Source organism: Miscanthus floridulus, chromosome 4 (genome assembly GCF_019320115.1).
Source record: "Miscanthus floridulus cultivar M001 chromosome 4, ASM1932011v1, whole genome shotgun sequence".
NCBI classification, from domain to species: domain Eukaryota; kingdom Viridiplantae; phylum Streptophyta; class Magnoliopsida; order Poales; family Poaceae; genus Miscanthus; species Miscanthus floridulus.
In genome coordinates this window covers 8,447,486-8,464,680 of record NC_089583.1, presented here as the reverse complement: position 1 = coordinate 8,464,680, position 17,195 = coordinate 8,447,486, and the positions used below count along the sequence as shown (strand labels likewise).

The 17,195-nt window shown below is 40.7% G+C and overlaps 1 pseudogene; it reads right to left on the bottom strand.

Moving 5' to 3' along the window:
- Positions 1-1,735: 1,735 nt before the first annotated feature.
- LOC136552999 (uncharacterized) lies at positions 1,736-2,242 on the bottom strand (annotated as a pseudogene).
- Between the last annotated feature and the right edge of the window lie 14,953 nt (positions 2,243-17,195).

Here is a 17,195-nt window from a genome sequence, read left to right as displayed (position 1 = left end):
CAAGCCTTGCCTTGTACCTCTCAATAGTACCATCAGGCTTAAGCTTTTTCTTGAACACCCATTTGCATCCTATAGGCTTGTACCCATAGGGACGATCAACAATTTCCCAAGTTCCATTGGACATAATAGAATCCATCTCACTCCGTACTGCTTCCTTCCATAAGTCAGCAACAGAAGAGGAATATGCCTCTTCAATGGTCGTTGGTGTGTTATCCACAAGATACACAATATAGTCATCACCAAAAGACTTTGCAGTCCTCTGTCTCTTGCTTTTCCTAGTGACTATAGTGTCATCCTTCTCTGGATTTTGCACATAGGGTTCCTCAATTTGTTCTATCGGAGTAAAATTTTCATACTCATGGGAAATTATAAATTCATGACTAGTTGTGCTAGGTGCATTTTTCATGGGAAACTCATTCTCAAAAAATATAGCGTCTCTAGATTCCAAGATTGTATCAACAGCCATCTTAGGAACACTAGAGTTTATAATTAAAAATCTATAACCCACGCTATGAATAGCATAACCAAGAAAGACACCATCAATAGTCTTTGGTCCAAACTTTCGCTTTTTGTTTATTGGCATATTCACATTTGCCAAACAACCACAAGTTCGTAGGTAAGAGAGATTTAATCTCTTCTTCTCCCATTCCTCAAATGGTGTGATTTCTTTGTTCTTTGTGGGCACTCTATTCAGGACATGACACGCTCTCAATATAGCCTCATCCCACCATTCCTTAGATAGTCCCGCAGTCTCCAACATGGTATTAACCAAATCAGTTAGAGTACGGTTCTTTCTCTCTACAATCCCATTGGACTGTGGTGAGTATGATGACGTCCTCTCATGAATAATTCCATGCACCGCGCAAAACTCAGAAAATTCATTTGAGAAATATTCTCCCCCGCGATCGGACCGCAAACGCTTAATTTTCTTCTCAAGTTGATTTTCTACCTCAGCTTTATAGACCTTAAAATAATGCAACGCTTCATCTTTTGTTTTCCGCAAATACACGTAGCAAAATCTAGTGCAATCATCTATAAAAGTCATGAAGTATCGTCTACCGCCTTTAGTCAATTCACCATTTATTTCGCATAAATCAGAATGAATGAGTTCTAATGGTGCCAAATTCCTCGCCTCAGCAGCCTTGTGAGGCTTACGCGGTTGCTTTGATTGCACACACACCTGGCACTTAGAATCTTTGACTAAGTTAAATTTCAGGATTAAATTCAGATTTGCAAGCCACGTGAGACAGCGAAAATTAATGTGACAAAGTCGTGAATGCCATATATTAGACTCATCCAAAATAATAGCATTGTTCACTACTTTATTACACACGTCATCAAGCAAAGATAGGCAGAACAAGCCCCCACAATCATAACCTTTTCCAACAAATGTTCCATGTCTCGACACAACACATTTATTGGACTCAAGCACAATTTTAAAACCATCGCGACACATCTGAGAAGCGCTAACAAGATTCTTCTTGATGGAGGGAACATGCTACACGTTCTTTAATAGCACCGTCTTTTCTGAAGTAAACTTCAGAACGACCGTACCAGCACCAAGAACACGCGCATGCAAACCATTTCCCATCAGCAAGGCTCCACTTCTGTCGGCCTGATAGGAAATAAACAAAGAAATATCAGCACACACATGAATATTAGCACCACTGTCCATCCACCACTCAGGTGAAAGACAAACTGAAAGAACAAAGGGTAAAGAATTACCATACCCAGATGTTCCTCCTCCAGTCTCGCTAATGACCACATTTGCTGATTTCTTTTCTTGCTTGTATTTGCGGTCTGGGCACGCACTTGTCCAATGCTCACCACTCCCGCAAACAAAGTATCCTCCACCTTTCTTGTTGTTTTTCTTCTTAAACTATGCAGTCTGCTTAGGCTTTGCATTGCTGTTCTCTTGCATGTTCTTCTTCTTTTTATTACGAGATGCAAATGAGTTTTTCTTCTACACCATATTGGCAGCGGAAGACTCAACTCCTTTTCCACGGTTGTCTTTTGCTCTCGCCCTCTCCTCAACATCAAGAGATCCAATAAGCTCAGCTACGCTAAACTCTTGTCTCTTGTGTTTTAGAGTAGTAGCAAAATCCCTCCAAGAAGGTGGTAGTATAGCGATGATACCGCCAACCACAAATTTGTCGGGCAACAGACACGGAAAATGTTCTAGTTCCTTCGCTAGCGCCTGTATCTCATGAGCCTGTTCGACCACAGAACGGTTTTCAACCATTTTGTAGTCATACAGCTGCTCCATAAGGTACAGTTCACTGTCAGTATCAGAAACCCCAAACTTTGCCTCAAGAGCATCCTATAATTCTTTGCCTGATGTGCAAGATATGTAGTTTTCTCATACTTGGGATGAAGTGCACTAATCACGGCGCCTCGAAATAGGTTATCGGCAGCCAAGAACTTTCGCTCCTCCTCAGGAGTAAACTGTTTATGCTTCCCCTGTGCGGTGTGATAGCAGTTCATCGTAGTCAACCACAATACCATCTTTGCACGCCATATCATAAAATTCTTGCCATCAAAATTATTCGGCTTCAAAGCGGCAGCAAAACCACTGACAGAAAATTGCCTAACATTAGCTTTTTAGATTGTTAGGAATTTAGGCATTTTCATTATCAGTTTAATCCAGAAATATAACGTCAGCAGGTTTGTGACAGCATATATGTGCATGTGTATATTTCTTATGAACGCTACAGCATGCATAGATGACATACTTATTGCTACAGCAATAATACAAAATACAGTAATCATAGAGATTAGACTGTACCCAGCGGAGGGTCCCATGCCGAGGGCATCGGAGGCTCCATTCGCAAGAATACAAAATACAGTAATCATAGAGATTAGACTGTACCCAGCGGAGGGTCCCATGCCGAGGGCATCGGAGGCTCTATTCGCACTAGTCGACATAGTACGTTGCTCGAAGTCGCGGACCATAGTCGATGCAGGAAGATGTTCGCAGTGCAGTCCCATGAACGGATCACCAGGAAGAAGAAGAAGAAGAAGACACCTTGAAGTTCCAGAGAGAGGACTGATCCAAGAGCGATCTCCAGGAAGAAGATGTACGAGCAGTCACTGATCGCTCCCCAAAAACCTAATCGCCACTCACCCCGTGCAAGATTCTCAGGCGGACGAGGGTTTCAGAGGCACCTGCTCTCCTGCTCCTCTGTACGCGTAGAGGTACGGGACGGGGAAATCATAAGGGAAATCAGAAAGCTGATGAACTGTGTTTCTCTCGAGAGTGGTTACGGAATAATCTCTCTCAAGTCTGGACTGACAGAAGACAGGATATATGGCTGCTGACGGGAAGAGAAGACGAAGACAGCGTAGAATCCCAGGAGACGGGAAGCGGAAGGGATGGCAATCAGTTGCCTCCGCCATCAAAGAGCGAAACTCCCGTGATAATGTGGATTTAAGTGGCAAAAGACTGCCCACGCCCACGCCCTGGCCGGCGCCGGCGGCGCGCGTGCGCGCGTGTGGCATGCCTTTATCCTTTTTTCAGCTTCTCAATTTAAATGAATAATTTCCAACAATATAAGCTGAGTCAGCGTTCAGTCAAAATCCTGTATGGTATTAAATCATACAACACACGTACCATAGAGTTTTATTTGATTCATTAAATATTATATGGGCCAAGCCCATATTATATCCAACAGGCAGGCGGAGTGGGGTGTGAGGACGAGGAGGACGGGGTGGCGGTGGAGGGAAGCGGGGAGGAAGACGGTCGAGGGGGCAAGCAAAGCTGGAGGTAGAAAATGACCGATGGATTTGCAAAATTTCAGGCACCTGCCCACGAGGCATACCCATAATTATGTGGACCAGAGGATCAGCGCCATTTGTATCTCGTATCCCTGTAGCTGCAGGGTTCACCACTGGATTATTGTACAAAATGCGTGGCGGCCACAGCCCACAGCAGCCGCCATCCTTGACTAGTGCGGCTTCATTATTTCTCCGACCCGGTATGGTGGTGGTGCCGTGGTCTTCGTCCATGGTCCATCGGTGATCAATGCATGTTGATTGTTTGCAATGTAGGAGTAAGAGTAAACTATCAACGGCAAGCGGACGCCCTGTCCGTGTCCAACCCGCCTTGCATCCCTGCACAAAACACATAAATGTTATCACAAATCTTTTGTTAGCCTTTTGGATTAATTAAGTTATGCCTAGATTGCTAACACATAGATGGATTATTGCTGCGAGGAGAGAGACGACGATGCATGTCATTTATTAATACTTACGTCCTCTGTCCCAAAATAGAAGTCGTTTTCGCTTTCCGAGAAATCAACTTTTTCGCTGTCCCAAAAGAATATTAATATTTATAATACATAATTAATATCATTAGAAAGATCGTTGAATATACTTTTATAATAAACTTATTTCAAGATATAAATATTGCATGTATTTTCTACAAACTTAGTCAAAGTTTGACCCTATAATGTGCAGACAACCGTTAAGGAAAACACTTGTTGATCTTGAAAATGTCACATCAGTACCCTCGCTCCATTCAGATTCCTTATAGATCCATGTTGCAGTTTCGATAAGTAGATCTCCACACCTACGCACTCACCACATATTCAATCACATAGAACTAACTACGGGAGCTCATCCCCATAAAACAGCAGCTACACCAGCATCCGGGCGATCCTGCGGCCGCGCCACCACCCAAACCAGCCGCCAAGTCGTCTCATGGTTACAATAAGGGTGGCCTCATATTTATAGCCATCTAGGACACGTAGTTCGACTACAACTCTATCCTAGCCCCTAATACAACTCAAGTCTAAAGTAACCAAAACTGTACATATATTCGACACATAACTAAGAGCTGCATTATTGTAGGTACAGCAGATGCAGAATGCATGCCGGCCTCAGCAGCTAGCTGCCATCCTTGACTATATTGCGGCTTTAATTAATTTCTTCGATCCGATCCGGTGGTGGTGCCGTGGTCGTCGTCCATGTCCATGCATATGCATGTTTGCAAGTGTAACCAACGGCAAGACGACGCCGTGTACGTTGTCCAACTTGCACTACTGGAGTGGAGCCTGCCTCTTAATCCTGCAATGCAACAGTACGGCGCCCCAAGTTGCAGATACAGATACAGTACGTGGTGATCGACATGAATGAAAGCACGCACGCACTGACACACACGCCACGTAAGCACCTAGATTCAGACAAGTGGGATGGATGGGAACGAACACTTGCAGTTCCAGTCGAATACTCTGCATAGACTCCAAGCTCTCGTCTTTCTCTTCACTTCTCTACTCTACATCAGCATTTGCTTGTGTACATAAATCAATTATTATACTTGCTCTTATATATGCCCATCCTGACGGTAGGGCCCATGAGCGATTTGCAACCCACACATGGACAAGGGATTACTATGGCCTACCGTCCAACCATCTCGGTTCGCAGAGAGCGACGTTGGAGATCAGCTACTGTAGTGATGGTAACTCCACATGACCTTTTGCCCATTGCTTCTTCTTCTTCTTCCATGATGAAAAGTCCAAAGTTAGTCCATTGATTATTTGAAATAGTGTAGTTGCTTATAGCATAAGTAATTAGAATAACTTAGAGACACCATGCATGTAGATTGAAATAGGAATATTCAACACACAAAACACAAGACTTTCGACAAAAAAATAATGTGTGTGTATAACAATCACAAGTCTTTCTGGGGAAAAAGGACAGAGTGTGTATAACATATGCTAGCTGATGCTCAACATGTGTAGCTTAGGGCCTGTTCATTTGGGCTTTCGTTTTTTTAAAAGTTGGCTTCCATATATGGGTTGCTTTTCAAAAAACTGAAAAAATGTGTTTTGTGCGTTCGTTTTCAATAATTAAATTGTAATATTTTTAAATCATAGTACATAAGAAGTTAGTAACCTATGTATGTACACTCACCCCTATGTATATGTACACTCACCCCTATTTATGTGCGCATTCGAAAGGCTGATCTAGCGGATCTCGAGATTTACAAACTCACCGTAGGTGTCTTCATTTTGACAGGCATATCGTCTACCACTAAATGACTGAAAGAACAACATCGTTAAATCCTAGAATAGTTCTAGGAAAATACGAGCATTCATGTCAAGTCGAGAACTTGAACCCAAGTGAAAAATCATGGAACCAACTAGCTGAGCTATATATACCCAATTCACAATTAAATTGTAATACGTGTTTTACCTTCCAGAAGTCAATAAAAGCTCCTCCATATATGTCCCTTTCCTTCTAATACAGATACAACTCATGTCCTTTAGAAGCTACTTCGAGTTTGTTTCAACTTTTGGCTTTTGACCGCAAAAATCCAAACAAGAAATCCAAATATAGTTTCAACATAGATAATAAGCACCTATATGTTCTTTTGGTTCTACTCGTCGATCGGTTTTATACATCAAAACATGTGCAAATTAGCGCATTCAAATTGAGAATATACCATAATGGCCTATGCCTAAAAAGATAGGCTACTTAACATGTCAAACCATATACACATTACACTATTAAAAAATAAAGGCCAAGTACAACATACTGAGGCAAATAGCTTGAAAACATATGTATTTCTCAAGGAGAAATGTCATAACAACTCAAAATAATTAGGTATCACTTTTTATTAGTTGGTTATGATGATGTAAAATTGTGTCCAAATCAAAATGTGGAGCACTGATTTGATGCCCCTGTATAATATTTATAGTAGTAGTACTCGATCAATTTCCTAATTAAGCTCACAAGGACTATACTTTGTACAAGTTAAGAAAAAAGCAATAGATGCCGATAGAGACATCAATACAAACCACCAACAAAAGAAAACAAGATACATGACAGAAACATAATCTAGAAAATCCTACCCTAGAATATTAGCATAAAAGTTAACAACGGGTATTCCCTCCAGTCAAAATACTTATTATCGCATTTGACATTACATAGGAAAATATAGCTGTGGGACACTGGTCATTCTCGAAATTAGTTGTGGGACACCGAAATATATTCTTTGTTGTGGGCTACTAATTTCTTTGTTGCAGGACACCACAGAGTTTACCTAGAGCAAATAAAAAAAAGTACAGTGTCCGATCCTGCAACCAATTCCATGAATGACCCTGTCCGGCCTGTAGCAAAATTCAAGCCTATGGTATTTCAAAAGTATTTTTCCATAAAGTTTTACACATGCAGTATTAAACTAGATAATCTAAAAGTATCTTCTGTGTTTGTAGTTTTAAAGGTTTTACTAAAGCTTATAATCGATATATTTTATCACCATAGTTAGCAAAGATGGAAGTGGTTGCTTTTTATGGTAGCATATTGGTCAGCCATGTTGCGTTTGTGAACCAACAGTTAACCCCAAAAAGGCTAAAATGAGGTCAAGGAGCATTTATATTTAAACAAACTACTACTTATTCCATTAGGTGAGTTGTCGGTATCAAAGGGTGATGTATAACAGCCCAGTGACAAAGCAATAGAGAAAGTGTAGCTGCACCAGTGTTGTAAAATACTCTGCATTGCTCCAGCACTGTAGACTTAGAACCTGATGCTAACAAATTAACCTTTTCTGTCATGTAGCTATGTGTTTCCTCTAGTAGACGTTTTTTTAGTACAATGATGGTGACAAATTGAGGATACTAGCAATAATATAAGTTGCAAGATGATGGTGTCTAACCTACTCTTGAATATTCTCCGTGTGTACCAAACTTGGTTGCATGGATGGGTTGCACACCACAAGAATAGATGAAAAGTACCCAAATATTTGGATCGAATGCTTAATTATGATTTGCTACAATTAATTAAGGTAACATCTTTTTAAATACACCCCATGAGATTGATTATGAATTTTTTAGAGAAGGCGATGTAAATTAACTTCAATTCATGTCATTGTTGTACCATGTTTTAAGTTCAAGGAAATAACAAGGTGCGAAGTGGCGTGCCATGAGCGATTGTCGTCTCTTTAAGAGTCCAAAAGGGTGGTCATTTTCAAATGTAATAAGCGTTTAAGATAATGCATTAAAGTAAAACACATGTAAGTACAGTACTTGTCTCAAGAAGTAAGATCATGATGTACACATTTTTGTTAACTAGGATTTTGATAGTATAATGTCTAAAGATTTCTGATTTACAATAATTTTGATAGTACAATGCATTGTAAACCAACTGAACGACCAAATATATATGATTTTGAAAGTACAATGTCTAAAGATTTCTGATTTAGGAGTTCAATGGTCAGACTAGAATGATAGTTAGATGGTCAAAAATAAATTCCCTCCTATACTAGTTTGGTCCTACAAGAGTGCTTTTGCGTGTACGGGCAAGTACGCATGCCCATAATAGTCCAGCACATTAAGCAAACTACGGATCTTGTGGAAATGATAGGTCCAGCTGATAGGGACTTTCATAAGTCATACATACGCGCAGAGATTAAAAATAAATAAGCACACAATTATTGACTAAATATTATCGAACTACTAGTTGGCCAGTCATCTCAACCAAATTAAACTGGATAATAATGCAGCCTGGATTTGACCATTGATATACATATCGCCCATTAGATATTAACATTTTGTAAGGATAATGTATAGTAATGATGGGTTTGGTCAGGTGGTACATACTCAGGTTGTACTGGAGGAGCCAGGATCGTATAGGGCTCGATCGTTAGATATTGTGTGCTTGCAGTTGCAGCAGCAGTTCTTGACTTCGCTACCTCTGGTCTAGCGTCTTTGTGGTCGCCGGCGCCGGCGATCGACGCTATCCAACCGATGTTAAATACGATCTCTGAACCTGGAAACGATACAGTTGCGTACATGTATAGAGTTAGATGTTTGGACAAATTTAGGCATAATCTAATCTAGAAAAAAATAACAAAAGATTAGTGACATTATATATGTGCACGTATGATCTATTCGCACAAACAAACATGATGAATGGCTTACTGATCATAGCTACTAGTATATTGAAATTAACAAATAAATTAAGTAGAAACAATTATATACCCAGAGACCGGAATAGTGCCGGGAACACCGGCGACCCCGGCCCATTCGCATTAGTCGACGTAGTAGTGTGTTGCTCCCAGTAGTGGACCTCAGTCGAAGGATGGAGAGTGATGACGAGATTGCCGGTTAAGGATGACGCATACAAACATGTGCATAAGTGTAAGCGTGTAACAGAGAACAAATAAAACAAGGTACTCCTACATTTTCTTTATGCTATATACCTAAACAAAGTTTCTTTTGAATTGACTGAATGGAAGGACGGAGTCAGCTTTGGTCACCAGATTGATAGATAGATTAGCAGCCACTTGTCGGCACAGTGGTTGGTCAGTGAACAATTAAGTAACTGAAATTACCTAACCGACAGGTTCAGCTTCCAGCAAAATCTATGAAACCAACACTGACACGTTCCAGTATCATCTTTGAGCAGGGTATCTAGAAGATGTCTCCTTTTTCATGAAAACGAAAGGCATGTCAATTTCTTGAGGCCTTCACACGGTTTTGGTGTGCTCTCTGGCCCGGGTGCTCAAATTTATGGTTATTTCTTACTTTAGTGACAGATGATGTTCCATCGACATCCATATGTCCATGGTAAATATAGATCTACTCCATCCATCCTAAAATAAGCATCGCTATGGTATCCGTGCTAGTCAAACCTTCACTACTACAGATATGAGATTTAGTCCCGGTTGGGAACCAGCTTTACTCCCGGTTTCCCAACCGGGACTAGCAATCCAGGGCTAAAGGTGTTGTTCTTTAGTCCCAGTTTGCCACAACCGGGACTAAAGATTCTCCCAGCTTAAAAAAAAAAACCTCCCACCGCTGCGCCCTGTGAGATTCGAACCCAAGACCTCAAGCACTGCCTCGCGCGTAGCTTACCAGCCCACCTACACAACACATCCAACAATGGATGGGATGTTTTCCTTTTGAACTAACCCATCCGTGTTACCAACCGGGACTAAAGGTTGGAGGACTTTTAGTCCCAATTTAGCCGTTGGGCAGGAACCTTTAGTCTTGGTTGGAGACACCAACTGGGACTAAAGGCCTTCTAGTCCCGGGGGCAAAAAATGCCAAGGCTAATGTTAAATTGGGACATCGTTCTAAAGTCTGTTCTCTAGTAGTGCTTCTTTGACTAGATTTGTACAAAATATTAGCAACATTTATATCTTCAAATAAGTTTATTATAAAAATAGATTCAACGATCTATCTAATGATACTAATTACAGACTATAAATATTAATATTTTCTTGTATATATATAGTCAAAGTTAAAAGTGTTTGACTTTTCGAGAAGCGAAAATGACACTTATTTTGGGACGGATGGAATAAGCATTTTGTGGGTTTGAGTCGACAAAAGTTCCATTTAATTAATTTCTACCTTAAATTATTTGCCTAATGGGAAACTTGAGCCTATTTGTTGCAACAGGCTCTGGCTCAAGTGTTCAACCTAAACCATCGGATTGCCTGCCTTTTTTTTAGTTCAAAAGTAATTTATTTTAGGGGCAGATAACTTTTTCAAGCTGGTTGCCTCTGTGTAAGCCTGGCCCTACTAAAAAATCGGCTAGGCGTAGCCCCCGCAAGGACAAGCCAAAAGTATGCATGACGCGTGTCTCTATATGCATTCATGCACGCTTCTGAATATTCAGAGAGGCAGGAGTGTAGCGCTCTGCAGCGACTAACCTGCGCAAACGGTTAAAAAAATCTCTGTAGCAGGATAAGGTAACGTGCCTCATTGACTGGATGCATGCACTTTTCATCCCTTCAACTCTTGACACGGTTTAAAGAAAAGAGAAACCTCCTCTTGGTGATTACAGCCTAGTATATGCGATGCTTAGTCGAATCTCTTTTGAGAATACACCGCCAACAGTGACAGCATGTTCCTTTTGTAGTGCCTAGCTATTAGTTAGTAGGTCAATTTTTTAAGGAGAAATTATTTAGTAGGCCATTAGGTGTGCTAATCTCCATTTCAGAATAAATTTCACTGCTTAATGTTTGGCCATTATTGATCTTTCCAGCGAACATTTATACAAATAGCTAGATATATATGACATGCTTAAAGTCCTCCCAAAAAAAATGTCATGCTTAAAGTGCTTTTGATAACAAATCTTGTGATATACTCTTCTATTTACATAACTATAAGACATTTCTCTTTTTTTGGGAAAATAACTATAAGATATTTCAAAAACATATTTTTAGTCAAAACTGGTACAGTGAAAGTCAATTATTGTGAAGAAAAAGAGAGGTTGGTATCATCACGCGGTGATTATTTGTTCGCACCCTCATGTCATTGGCAACTAAACCAAAGACACCTGGAAATGTGTCTGAATATATATCCAATCTGTCACTGTTAATCTTGCGCGGACTTTGACAAGTTAATTTGTATAGGAATAGGCAAGCAGACTACAGAAGAAGGTTCCCAGCAAAAACTCATAATGGATGAGACTGGTAATATAAATTCATTTCAAAGGAGGCCACGTGTTCGTTCTTAGATGCAACACAAGCAAGGCTTCTAAAAATAAAGTTATATAAAACCAAAGCAAGGGAATCTCAAGCATATGCTTGCGGTCAAGAACACAATTCACGACCATATACTATGTCAGCAATGAACATTTTATGTACTTCTGTCTCGAAAATTTGATTTTTCCGACAGCAAGCAAGAGCTAATTGCAAGTCAATTTGCTTGTCAAGAACGACAAGGAAATACGACCAGAGGAGTACGTGGGAAATTGACAAAACGGTTGAATTTTGAAAGAGAAATTGGATTATCTCCCTCGATCCGTGGGGGTAGACAGCCCCTAGGTATTTCGTTGAAGATAGAAGCAAGGTGACCTTCTCCCGTAGATCGAGAAAACCACCGAGCCCTGTCCCTAAGGATGAAAACGGACGGAATCGAACGGAGAACTCCTCAACCGTTTTCTACTTTTACATTTGAATACGAAAACGAAAACGAAAGCGGACAAACCGAACACGAACTTACGGAATATCGAGAATTTCGAAAATGAAACAATTCGAGCGGAATTATATCGAACACGGTCGGTATACGAAAACTCAATACGGAATACCGACCCGTAGACCAAGTGCATGACTAAGTGCATACATGATCAAGTTCAAGTGCATATAATAATTAACAAGTGCATATTATAGAAACATGAACTCGAACTGAGTCAGAATAATTTTATTAATCTTTTTAGAATAGATGTAGTATTTTATTTTAAAGATTTATTTAGATTTTTCTTTTGAGTAACAAAGATTTATTCGGCTGATGCAAAAACTATCAAATGATTGACTTTTGCAGGTGGGGGTTAAACCGATGAGCTTGATGGGCTATGGCCCAGGTGGGCTTTCGTGTAGATGCTGCCGGTTTCCTGACATTTAGCACCATCTCATGAGGTGAAGAGAGACGAGGCTGAGCGCCGTCTATAAGAGAGGGCAGCTGGCCACCAGTAGAAAGAACACAGCTGCGTGGTGAACAACCTGTAATTGGGCTGTATGACCTGTGCAGTTGGCCAAATTCGGTTTAAACCGAATTTTCAATTCGGAATATTTCAAATTAAAAGTAGAAAAGTAGAAAACGATCGGAAAAATGTCTAAACCGTTTTCTACTTTTACATTTGAAATACGAAACATCTGAAATGCGAAAGCGAAAACGGTAAAGTCGGACAAGAAAATGCGGATTCGATCGGATTAAATATAAAAAACGATGCGGTTCGGTTCGGGATATTTCCGTTCCGTTTTCATCCTTACCTATCCCACCTATACACAGCGGCACCGTTGTCACGTGACACTAGGCCGGACCTTAGATATGTGCTTTGTCATGGGACAGACGACTTGATTTTTTTACAACATGCAATTCCTGCGCATGCGAAGGTGGAGAGTCGAACTCCCGACTTGGGGCTTCCCAGGACGCATAGGGTGGCCACCAACCAAAGGCGCACTGCATATATATTTGAAAGATTTTGGTGAAAATTTGGGAATCAGAGCATGTTTGCTTCGTAGACACATTCCATCACGTGGCACCTGTGGTGGAGTCATTGTAGTGGCCCAAAAGTTTTGCGCCACACCTTTGCCAAAAATTTCACTACAAACCAGTTGAAATGTTGTAGTTGTGGTTTGCTTAAGCTTACTAACCAATGAAATTGCTACACCCTTCAATGTGGCAGATGGACCACATGCATGAGGCATGATAGTGTTGAGCCTACATGTCGGGTATTACTATACTGTAAAATGGTTTGGTTAAAATGTATTATCATTCACATCTAGGAATTATTCATCGACATGGTCACTTTCATTCGTTGCTGAAGATGTGGCTTCCACTAAACATAACTTGTCTTTCCAGACATTGGTCTGATCTTCTTGTTGTTAAGTTCCGATATTGTCCTTGTGGAGCCAAATGAGTCTCCGAGACTCAAAGGTCAACTAAGATCTCAATTGGTTTGGTCGGTGTGTCGAGTTCCAGTTTGAGGGAGGAAGATGCACCGTACTTTTGGATGTTTGCGACATAGTCATGTTAATCGTTCACACATCGTGCTATTGCCACTAGTAAAGAAATAATTTTTAGAGGTGCCTCCTTTTTCTAACAGCAGTAGTTGTCTTAGCACGCTGTCACTAACCTTCGCGGGAGGCACTGTAGCTATACAACCGTTGCTAGAAATCAATTTTTAGAGGCGGTTCCATTAAGAAATCCGCCTCTAAATATATATTCATTTTTAGGGGCGGTTCCGTTAAAAGAACCGCCTCTGAAAATGCTATTTTCAAGGACGGTTGCTTATGTCAACCGTCTCTAAAAATAAGTTAAGAGAACCGCCTTTAAAAATCGATTTTCAGATATGGTTGACTAAGTCAACCGCCCTTAAAAATAGCTGCAACACAAATAAATTCATATCATTTTTAAATAAAGTCAGATGAAGGCAAACTTTATATCAAAATTGTAGAGCTCGACGAGATCTAAAACTTTATATTTGATATTTTTTTGTTTGAGATCATTTACCGTTCCAAATATATAAATTAAGTCTCAGATTTTGAATTTCAAATTTTTGAATTTTTCAAATGACCTTGGATGGAGAAATGTTCTATATCAAAGTTGTAGTGCTCGACAAGATCTAAAATTTTGTAGTTGAAAGTTTTCTCATTTAAGATTGTTTGTGAGTTAAAATATTAATTATAAGATTTGTACATATTAGTACAAATAGATAGCATCGTAGAACTAGACATAAGTGACTGTGTGGTACGGTGGTAGTGGGGGGCCCTTCGGGCTACATTACAAATATTTTTTTCTTATTCTTATTAGACTCTAAATGATTTTTAAAAATTTTGAAAATTATTTTTAGAGACGGTTGACTAGTCAACCATCTTTGAAAATCGATTTTAAGAGGCTGTTGTCTTAAGAGAACCGCCTCTGAAAATCGATTTTTAGAGGCGGTTTTAAAACCGCCTCTGAAAATCACTTATTTTTTACCGGCTGGCATAGTAGCAGTTTTAAAAACATCTCTAAAGATCACTTTTGACCGTCTCTAAAAATGTTTTATGTACTAGTGTGCTTTGACAGCATTTCTGAAGAAATGGTTGGTAGTGGACTCACTACTACAAGAACACGACAATGGCTCAAAAGGGGATGTATTCTAGAATGTTTCAATCATGACAACGTGCATTGTGTGGTGCATATATTCTGATTTCACAATTATTTGTTAGCACTAATTTTGGCAGTGCTTGCTTTAATTCCTTGTTATTGCTACGATGTTTGCATATTGGGACGTGCTGGCGCTGGACTCCCAACGGAATAGGATCCTGTCGGACGGCCGTTTCTTGCGTGCACCTGCACAGCCTACCCCCCGCCCGCTAATTCATCTTGCCCGCATTTGCATTGCGCCGTCGTCGCATCTGTATGACTCACTTGCAATCCACACCATCCGCCTCGATTCGACCCGCCCCCATCCATGCACCCCGCCCTTTCGTACCCCCGACAGCCAGCCCCAAGCGTGCCGCATGCCACATTCGCCGGCCACCGAATCACCACGCCCCATTCCCTGGCACCCATGCCGTGCCACCATCACTCCCCCGTGCCCCCTGACTGTCCGAACATCATGAAACACGTGCAACATGAAACACTTGAATACAACATACGTCTGAAACAGATGAAACATCTCGAACATACACTTGCAAGATATCTATGAAAGCATATGCAACATCCAGATACAATACTTGCAACTTAAAACATGAAAACACTTGCTGCAACGGAAGACTAGAACACATGAAACATTTGGGACATACTGTTGCAACATATATGTGAAACATATGCAACATCCAGATCAAAACACTTGCAACATACGTCTGAAAGAGATGTAACATTTTGAACAAACTCTTGCAACATGTCTCTGAAAACACTTGCAACATCCCCAATCTACTTTTGCAACATCATACCTCTGAAACGTCTGAAACACTTGAAACATATATTTGCAACATAGGAGAGTGAGAGCGCCTGTGCCAGTCGTGTGGGAGCCAACGGCGAGTGGCGATGCGCGAGCACCACTAGCATCTAGCACCAGTGGCACACGCAAGCACCACCGCCACCAGCGTCACCAGCACCAGGCTTGGGTCGACCGGACGGGCGGCGTGCGTGATGGGCGGAGCGAGCATCACCAGCACCAACGCGCGCGACGGGTGGGGGAGAGAGCCGCACGTGGCGGAGCGCGAGCGAGTGGCGGCGGATTTGGCGCGCGGCAACAGCAAGGGGAGTGCGCATCGGCGTCCAGGATAGGGCAGCCGCAAGGCGCTACGACATGGGAGGAGGAAGCGGAAGGGATAAGGATGGGTGATTTTTTTAATAAACTCACAGGCAGAGCGAGTAGCGGGGTTAAAGCGCAAGCAACGTGGCAGTGGCCCTGCAGGATCGTCCGACAATTTGCTCATGTCGAACATAAGACGCGTAGCATTACCGTTGCACATTCAAGATTTTTTGTGTTATTTTCGGTCCCATTTGGCATTTGCAAAAATATAAGGGCAACAACATGCTCCACCTTAATGATAGTATCACCCTGTGGCACGTAAGACTGAAAATTAGGTCAAGGTTAACTTAGGGCCTTCTCTGGGTCCTCAAGCATTTTTTTTTTGAAACGACTGAGCATTTTTATAAGCTGAGGTCAGGGTAGCAGCTTATGTGCATTTTATAAACCGGGTGTTTGGATAGTTAAAATGTGGATTATAAACTGCATTATTTGGATCAATTGGGACTTTTTTAAGCTATACTTTATAAAAAGCTTAGAGGACCCAAAGACCCTTAAGTTCAACCCAACTACGCTAGTTATTTAATTAGGTATAAATGATCTCGCATCAAAGATTGTATCAGTCATAAGTGACAGGCCAATGATATAAAATATAATCAGAAGGCGTTGTAGCTAGGTAGGAGCACTGTAGACTACTCCCTCCATCCTATAATAAGTGCATATCTCACAATCGAGAGTCAAACTTTACTAAATTTGACAAAATATATACAAAAAAATTACTAATGTCAATAATGTAAATAAGTATCGTTAGATTGGTTGTGGAATGTTTCATTAAAAATTATTTTGAGATACAAATTTTGATATTATTTTATGTATTCTTAGTTAAAGTTAAAAATTTAAAAGATTGACTCCTCTATAAGCGAGATATGCATCTATTGACCCAGGGAGTACTCCCAAATCTCCAGCACTGTAGGCTTCGAAACTGACTATGAACAGTTTGCCATTCCTGTCGTGTAGCTATGTTTCTCCACTATAGGGCAATTCATAATTGCTGAAAATAGTTCCATTGGACAAGTTGGAACAAGGACATCTTTGAAATCTTGAATAGTATTTGGGGTCGTTTTCTCGTTCCACACGACAGTACTGATTCCGGAATCCCATCTGCATATTTCGCTTGCACGGCATGCATATGGTTGATTACCTGCCACTACCTTCATTATTTTTTACCTGACATTTAGGACATTGACCCGTTGTTTTACACACATGTGTCGTCGTTATCCTTCTATATAACTACAGAGTACTCTACTTCTTAGTAAACGTTGTTGAAAAAAATGGTATGAAAATATATTTGATGACAAATATTAGTAATATTCTATCGTCTGAAGCTCTTGAAATTTAACTACTACACGTAATCCTAAAGGACACATGTATTTGAGAACGGTAATATAGTAATTCAGATGTTTGATTCCATTGTCTTCTTTTATAGTTCTTGGGGCTTT